The sequence below is a fragment of the Schistocerca cancellata genome, chromosome 1 (genome assembly GCF_023864275.1).
Source record: "Schistocerca cancellata isolate TAMUIC-IGC-003103 chromosome 1, iqSchCanc2.1, whole genome shotgun sequence".
NCBI lineage: Eukaryota > Metazoa > Arthropoda > Insecta > Orthoptera > Acrididae > Schistocerca > Schistocerca cancellata.
Genome location: NC_064626.1, coordinates 893440069 through 893447599, shown reverse-complemented (window position 1 = coordinate 893447599; position 7531 = coordinate 893440069). Strand labels below are relative to the sequence as shown.

The window sequence follows — 7531 nt, the reverse complement described above, 5'->3', positions numbered from 1 at the left end:
GAATAGAAATTTGTTAACATTGAGTATTGATTTAAGTGTCAGGAAGCTCAGTTGGTAGAGCACTTGCCCGTGAAAGGCAAAGGTCCCGAGTTCGAGTCTCGGTCGGGCACACAGTTTTAATTTACCAGGAAGTTTCATATTAGCGCACACTCCGCTGCAGAGTGAAAATCTCATTCTGGAAACATCCCCCAGGCTGTGGCTAAGCCATGTCTCCACAATATCCTTTCTTTCAGGAGTGCTAATTCTGCGAGTTTCGCAGAAGAGCTTCTGTAAAGTTTGGAAGGTAGGAGGCGAGGTCCTGGCAGAAGTAAATCTGTGAGTACCGGGCGTGAGTCGTGCTTCGGTAGCTCAGTTGGTAGAGCACTTGCCCGTGAAAGGCAAAGGTCCTGAGTTCGAGTCTCAGTCGGGCACACAGTTTTAATCTGCCAGGAAGTTTCATATCAGTGCACACTCCGCTGCAGAGTGAAAATCTCATTCTGTCAGGAAGTTGTTTCTGAAAGTATTTGTATGGAGTGTAGCCATGTATGGAAGTGAAGCATGGACGATAAATAGTTTAGACAAGAAGAGAATAGAAGCTTTTGAAATGTGGTGCTACAGAAGAATGCTGAAGATTAGATGGGTAGATCACATAACTAATGAGGAGGTATTGAACAGAATTGGGGAGAAGAGGAGTTTGTGGCACAACGTGACCAGAAGAAGGGATCGGTTGGTAGGACATGTTCTGAGGCATCAAGGGCAGCGTGGAGGGTAAAAATCGTAGAGGGAGACCAAGAGATGAATACACTAAGCAGATTCAGAAGGATGTAGGCTGCAGTAGGTACTGGGAGATGAAGAAACTTGCACAGGATAGAGTAGCATGGAGAACTGCATCAAACCAGTCTCAGGACTGAAGACCACAACAACAACAACATTTAAAAATTTATCAAAGATAGTATTAAATGAAGTACAGCTTTCAAAAGACCATTTAATCTCTCTAAACTTAAGCCACTGGGACCAATAACTTTCATGTGTTTCACATAGGATTAATGCTTACCATGATTACTCCCCATTTTGAACCTGTTGTTCCATCGTATTCACTCTTTGTGTCTCCCAATGTGACATTCTGCATTCTTTTAATTTCACAGGATGAATATCAGTTACCAATAATACTTCTGGCACAATAATAATTGAACTTCTCCAAGGGAATACTGTGAATTGCATAATCAAATGGTTTTGACAAACTACAAAAAATTCCACTTAGAAACATTTCTTCATTAAAATTTTGTATGATCTAATTCATCAATTGAAAGACAGCATGTTATATGGGGAGCCTCTTTTGGAATCCTAATTAAGACTGACTAATTACCTTACTTTGAGAGAGCTGTGTAGTGCTTCTTGCAAACATATTCTTTTCTAGGATCTTTGGGTAGTAGGAAGTAGTGAGACTGGTTGCTAATAATTAACATCCGATCTACTGAATTTTTTGTTGTTATGACACAGAACAGTGAGGTGTAGAAATTAGAAAAAATTGTTAAAACTCACTCACATTTCCACGGGCAAACTCAGCTATGCTAGATACGGATGCAGAAGCAGGATGCAATTCAGTATGCCACAGGTATGTCAGGTTGTTGACACATTACTACACTATCTGCTGGGTGAGAATATGCATTCAGCAGAAGGAAGACTATGACAGAAAACAAAAGGAAACAAGACAAGCATATTGATAACTCATAAGACATGTTGCAAGAAACTCTATCTCTTTTGCAGGAGCACTTAATGACAAACTGACACAGCAGTTAACAGCTTGTTTAGTGAATGTAACAGAATAAGGACTATATATGGTCATTACGAACCAAGCCTTGCACCATAGCCTTGTGGTAGCTCCCTTTAAATATCCCAGTTCCCACCACAAGTTGATTGTTGGGATTGGTGGCATTCAAAGTAATGGCATTCAATTCCATGATTATGATACAGTAGCGAATCTATGTTGTAGGTGCTCCAGCTCAGTATGTGAACTAGCTGAACATGTATACGTAAGATGGTGGCGTACACCTGGTGAACTTCGTGCTGCTTGCCACCTACTGTCTCCTGATACAGGAACTATCTGTCTTCCAACAACACCACATTGCAGGGTACTGCCAGTATGGGACTTCATTATGGATGCCAGCAACTGGTTCTCTTGGGGTCCATGTTGCTGTTCAACACACAGGTACCTATGGGTGCTGAAACCTACCAGATGGTGGGGATGAGATCAACGGACTACATGATGACCAGTGCTAGGTACATAGCAGATTGGTCATATAGGGTCATCGTAGTATTCAAAGTGGTACTAAGGACAATCCAGCAGCCATCCCGAGAAGACCTCACACTGGGCATTGGCCATACCTTCTCACTGGCACCAGCCATGGCACTGGGGTCACTAAACCTCCCATATGTTTGCAACCACTGAGCTGACTCAATGGGCATCAGCCAGAACCTAATTGCAGCTGGATAAGCAACAGTCAAGGTTGGTGCAAAAGAATGATGACTTGTAACAATGAGGATAAGAGACTTAACTCTAACAATGTTTTAGTAGTATTGTTAATGCTACAAAGGCTGCCAACAGCTATTTTGACAACATGTAGAAATGTCTCTAATTGGCCCCCTGTTTTGTAAAGGGCTGTGACAGTAACATATTGCAGTCTGCCTGAAAATATCCATTGTGATGTAATGATATATTGCATATGTGACAGAATAAATTGGCTGTATGTGAATAACAGGTTACAAGTAATTTATTTTCTAACATTTTGGACGACTTGAAGTGGTGAAGTATGTGTGCAAACTTCAACTTCTTTAACGATGTGACTTACTTTAGATGGTAAGCCAACTTTCCTAGCTGGTTAGCCTGCTGTAGAAAACCCCTTTTCTCTTCTTCTCTACAGTATATTGTTGGGAACAGGAATTCCTCAAGACTCTTTCTACTTACAAAAATAAGCAGACACACACAGTTTCTTTTGCTTCACTTAACAATGTATGTTTAAACATCAGAGTTATACAAATCTCACTCTCCACATGAATAAATACTGTTAAGTAAGTCTCCTTGAAAGTCCAAATGTTAGAAACACAGTTACATTTACAACAGAGTTGGCCTGCTAACCATGACTCTATTATATAGAAATCATACACCTGTCTTGCTTCTATGCCTCTAGCAAGTTCAAGTTAAAAGTTACTAAAAATCATTTTTCCTCTCAACTGTTTTTTTGTCAATAACAAAAGTCACAGTTATAAAACAGCACATAATAACACAGAAGTTCCTTGGTTCTGCCATGTGATTTCATTACAACTCCCAAGTACTTGTCGGTGGTGTTTGACTGCCACGTCTACCATCTGCTCATGATAAACTTCGGACCTGCACACACAGACAGGCGACACGCAGTAGATAGGGTTCCTTCCTCCCACTCACATCTAAAATATCTAGTGTTCAAGATGATTGAAGGCTGAGTGGTTCTAGAATTTATGCCAAAATTCTTGAAGCAATACAGTTTGAGTTATCAGCAACTCCTTGAGAGCTTTTGGTTTTTAGGCAGTTAATTACACTGTTAATTGATTAGTGAGAGCATGGGTAACTGTGATATGCCTGTATGTATTAGGAATTACTTCTAGCAATCAATCTATTACTTTCTCTTTTGAATTGTCTGTGCCAATTTTTTGAGCCACTTTCAGGAAGTGATTACTAAATATGTTGGGTACGTAACTGATATATTCTGTTATTTGGCTGTTTTCTTTAATAACATAGTCTTTACATTCTTTAACTGATTTCTCATTTATTCTTTCAACTATAGCTCATATACATTTAAAATTATTGTCAGAATTATTAATTTCTATGTTACAAAAAGAATATTTTTTTAAAATCACCTTCCTTAACACAGCACATTGTACAGGGTGGGTTTTTCCACTGTGTACAAACTCCAGGGATTAATTAATGTGAAGATATGGAGCAATAAAGGTCTAATGAACTTATGTCTGGAAATGCATGGTTTCCATGTTAGAGACCATTTACTCAGTCTTGCATTGTTACAGAGACTGCAGTCTAATACATGCAGCCACAATTATGGTATGTGTTGAAAATGGTTTCCATGCGCCTCAGTGCATGTGTGTACGCACCTTAGCATGTTCTCTCTCACACATTCATGTCAGCCATGTTGAATCTGAAAAGTGTGAAAGGCAGCATGAATATGCTGCTTCAGGGTTTCCATATCTGGAGTGGGCTCTGCATAGACAATACTTTTGAGATGGCCTCATAACCAGAAATCGCACTGGTTGAGATCTGGTGAAAAGCACGCCATGCAACTGGACCCCTTCATCTGACCCATTAAAATTGTCAGAATTATTAATTTTGATGTTACAAAAACATATATTTCTGGGTGGAGATTTTAATTTGCCGGATATAGACGGGGAGAATCAAACGTTCATAACAGGTGGCAGGGACAAAGAATCCAGTGAAATTTTTTTAAGTGCTTTATCTGAAAACTATCTTGAGCAGTTAAACAGAGAACCAACTCGTGGTGATAACATATTAGACCTCCTGGTGACAAACAGACCCAAACTATTTGAAACAGTTAATGCAGAACAGAGAATCAGTGATCATAAAGCGGTTACTGTATCAATGATTTCAGCTGTAAATAGAGGTATTAAGAAAGGTAGGAAGATTTTTCTGTTTAGCAAAAGTGACAAAAAACAGATTTCAGAGTACCTGATGGCTCAACACAAAAGTTTTGTCTCAAGTACAGATAGTGTTGAGCATCAGTGGACAAAGTTCAAAATCATCCTACAATATGTGTTAGATGAGTATGTGCGAAGTAAGATTGTAAGAGATGGAAAAGAGCCACTGTAGTACAACAACCAAGTTAGAAAACTGCTGCGGAAGCAAAGGGAACTTCACAACAAATGTAAACATAGCCAAAGCCTTGCAGACAAACAAAAATTACGCAAAGCAAAATGTAGTGTGAGGAAGGCTATGTGAGAGGCTTTCCATGAATTCGAAAGTAAAGTTCTATGTACTGACTTGGCAGAAAATCCTAAGAAATTTTGGTCTTATGTCAAAGCAGCAGGTGGATCAAAACAAAATGTCCAGACATCTGTGACCAAAATGCTACTGAAACAGAGGATGACAGACTAAAGGCCAAAATACTAAATGTTTTTTTCCAAAGCTGTTTCACAGAGGAAGACTGCACTGTAGTTCTTTCTCTAGATTGTCGCACAGATGACAAAATGGTAGATATTGAAATAAACGACAGAGGGATAGAGAAACAATTAAAATCACTCAAAAGAGGAAAGGCCGCTGGACCTGATGGGATACCAGTTCGATTTTACACAGAGTACATGAAGGAACTTGCCCCCCTTCTTGCAGCAGTGTACCGTTAGTCTCTAGAAGAGCACAGCGTTCCAAAGGATTGGAAAGGGGCATAGGTCATCCCCATTATCAAGAAGGGACATCGAACAGATGTGCAGGACTATAGACCTATATCTCTAACGTTGATCAGTTGTAGAATTTTGGAACACGTATTATGTTCGAGTATAATGACTTTCCCGGTGACTAGAAATCTACTCTGTAGGAATCAGCATGGATTTTGAGAAAGACAGTCATGTGAAACCCAGCTCCCGCTATTCGTCCATGAGACTCAGAGGGCCATAGACACGGGATGCCATGTTTCTTGACTTCCGCAAGGCATTCGATACAGTTCTCCACAGTCGTTTAATGAACAAAGTAAAAGCATATGGACTATCATACCAATTGTGTGATTGGATTGAAGAGTTCCTAGATAACAGAACACAGTATGTCATTCTCAATGGAGAGAAGTCTTCCGAAGTAAGAGTGATTTCAGGTGTGCCACAGGGGAGTGTCGTAGGACCGTTGCTATTCACAATATACATAAACGACCTTGTGGATGACATCAGAAGTTCACTGAGGCTTTTTGTGGATGATACTGTGGTATATCGAGAGGTTGTAACAATGAAAAATTGTACTGAAATGCAGGAGGATTTGCAGCGAATTGACGCATGGTGCAGGGAATGGCAATTGAATCTCAATGTAGACAAGTGTAATGTGCTGCAAATACATAGAAAGATAGATCCCTTATCATTTAGCTACAAAATAGCAGGTCAGCAACTGGAAGCAGTTAATTCCATAAATTATCTGGGAGTATGCATTACGAGTGATTTAAAATGGAATGATCATATAAAGTTAATCGTTGGTAATGCAGGTGCCAGACTGAGATTCATTGGAGGAATCCTAAGGAAATGCAATCTGAAAACAAAGGAAGTAGGTTACAGTACACTTGTTCGCCCACTGGTTGAATACTGCTCAGCAGTGTGGGATCCGTACCAGATAGGGTTGATAGAAGAGATAGAGAAGATCCAACGGAGAGCAGTGTGCTTTGTTACAGGATCATTTAGTAATTGCGAAAGCGTTACAGAGATGATAGATAAACTCCAGTGGAAGACTCTGCAGGAGAGACACTCAGTAGCTCGGTACGGGCTTTTGTTGAAGTTTCGAGAACGTACCTTCACCAAAGAGTCAAGCAGTATACTGCTCCCTCCTACATACATCTCGCGAAGAGACGATGAGGATAAAATCAGAGAGATTAGAGCCCACACAGAAGCCTACCAACAATCCTTCTTTCCACAAACAATACGAGACTGAAATAGAAAGGAGATCCGATAGAGGTACTCAAGGTACCCTCCACCACACACCGTCAAGTGGCTTGTGGAGTATGGATGTAGATCTAGATGTAGATGTAGACCAGGGGAGATGGGATTGAGATACACCCATATGTTAATGACAGAGTGGGCTGGAGCACCATCATGTAGCAGCCACATAACACTTAGAATCATCAATGGCACTTATTTCGGCAGGGGAGGCAAAGTCACCCACAAGAAATTCTGATAGTTATTGCCTGCTGGGTATGAAAGGAAGACGTCCCTAAATACAGTCACTAATTATCCTGGCCAATATATTCTGCTGCATTGATGCTGATGATTTGCTGGCACCGTACCTGGGGGATTCTGCATACTACCCCATCGACGACTGTTATGAAGACTGAAGATACCATTCTGTGCAAAGGTGACCTCATCTGTGAATAGTATTGATGGAAAAAACCCTGGAATCATGGTTGCCTGGTGAAGAAACCTGTCACTAAACTGCTCCCAATGTGGAAAATCTGTCTCTAATAGGCCCTGCATGTGCTGTAAGTGATAACGGTAGTAACAATTGTCATGAAGAATGTCCCACATGGTCATCTGGCTTGCCCTGCACTAGAAGGCCAACTGTCTGGTACTGACATGGCAGCCACCTTTCCCAGTGTTACTCACATTTTCCTCCACGTCTGGTGTCCAAACATTTCTGGTACATCCTTCATAATTTCCTGTTTCCTGGAATGACCCTGTCTCAGACAAATGGCAAAACACTGTTGCAAACATTGAATGCTGTGGTGGTTGTTGGAGGGGATATGTCTTCTGATGCAACCTTGCTACACAGCACCATTACCATTTGTCTTTCCATAAGTAAACACCA

General features: G+C 40.6%; 1 non-coding gene across 1 annotated transcript; it reads left to right on the top strand.

Moving 5' to 3' along the window:
* The first annotated feature begins 336 nt into the window (after positions 1 to 336).
* On the top strand, positions 337 to 411 carry Trnas-uga (transfer RNA serine (anticodon UGA)). The gene has a single exon. It is a non-coding gene; the product is annotated as a tRNA-Ser (tRNA).
* Positions 412 to 7531: the final 7120 nt, after the last annotated feature.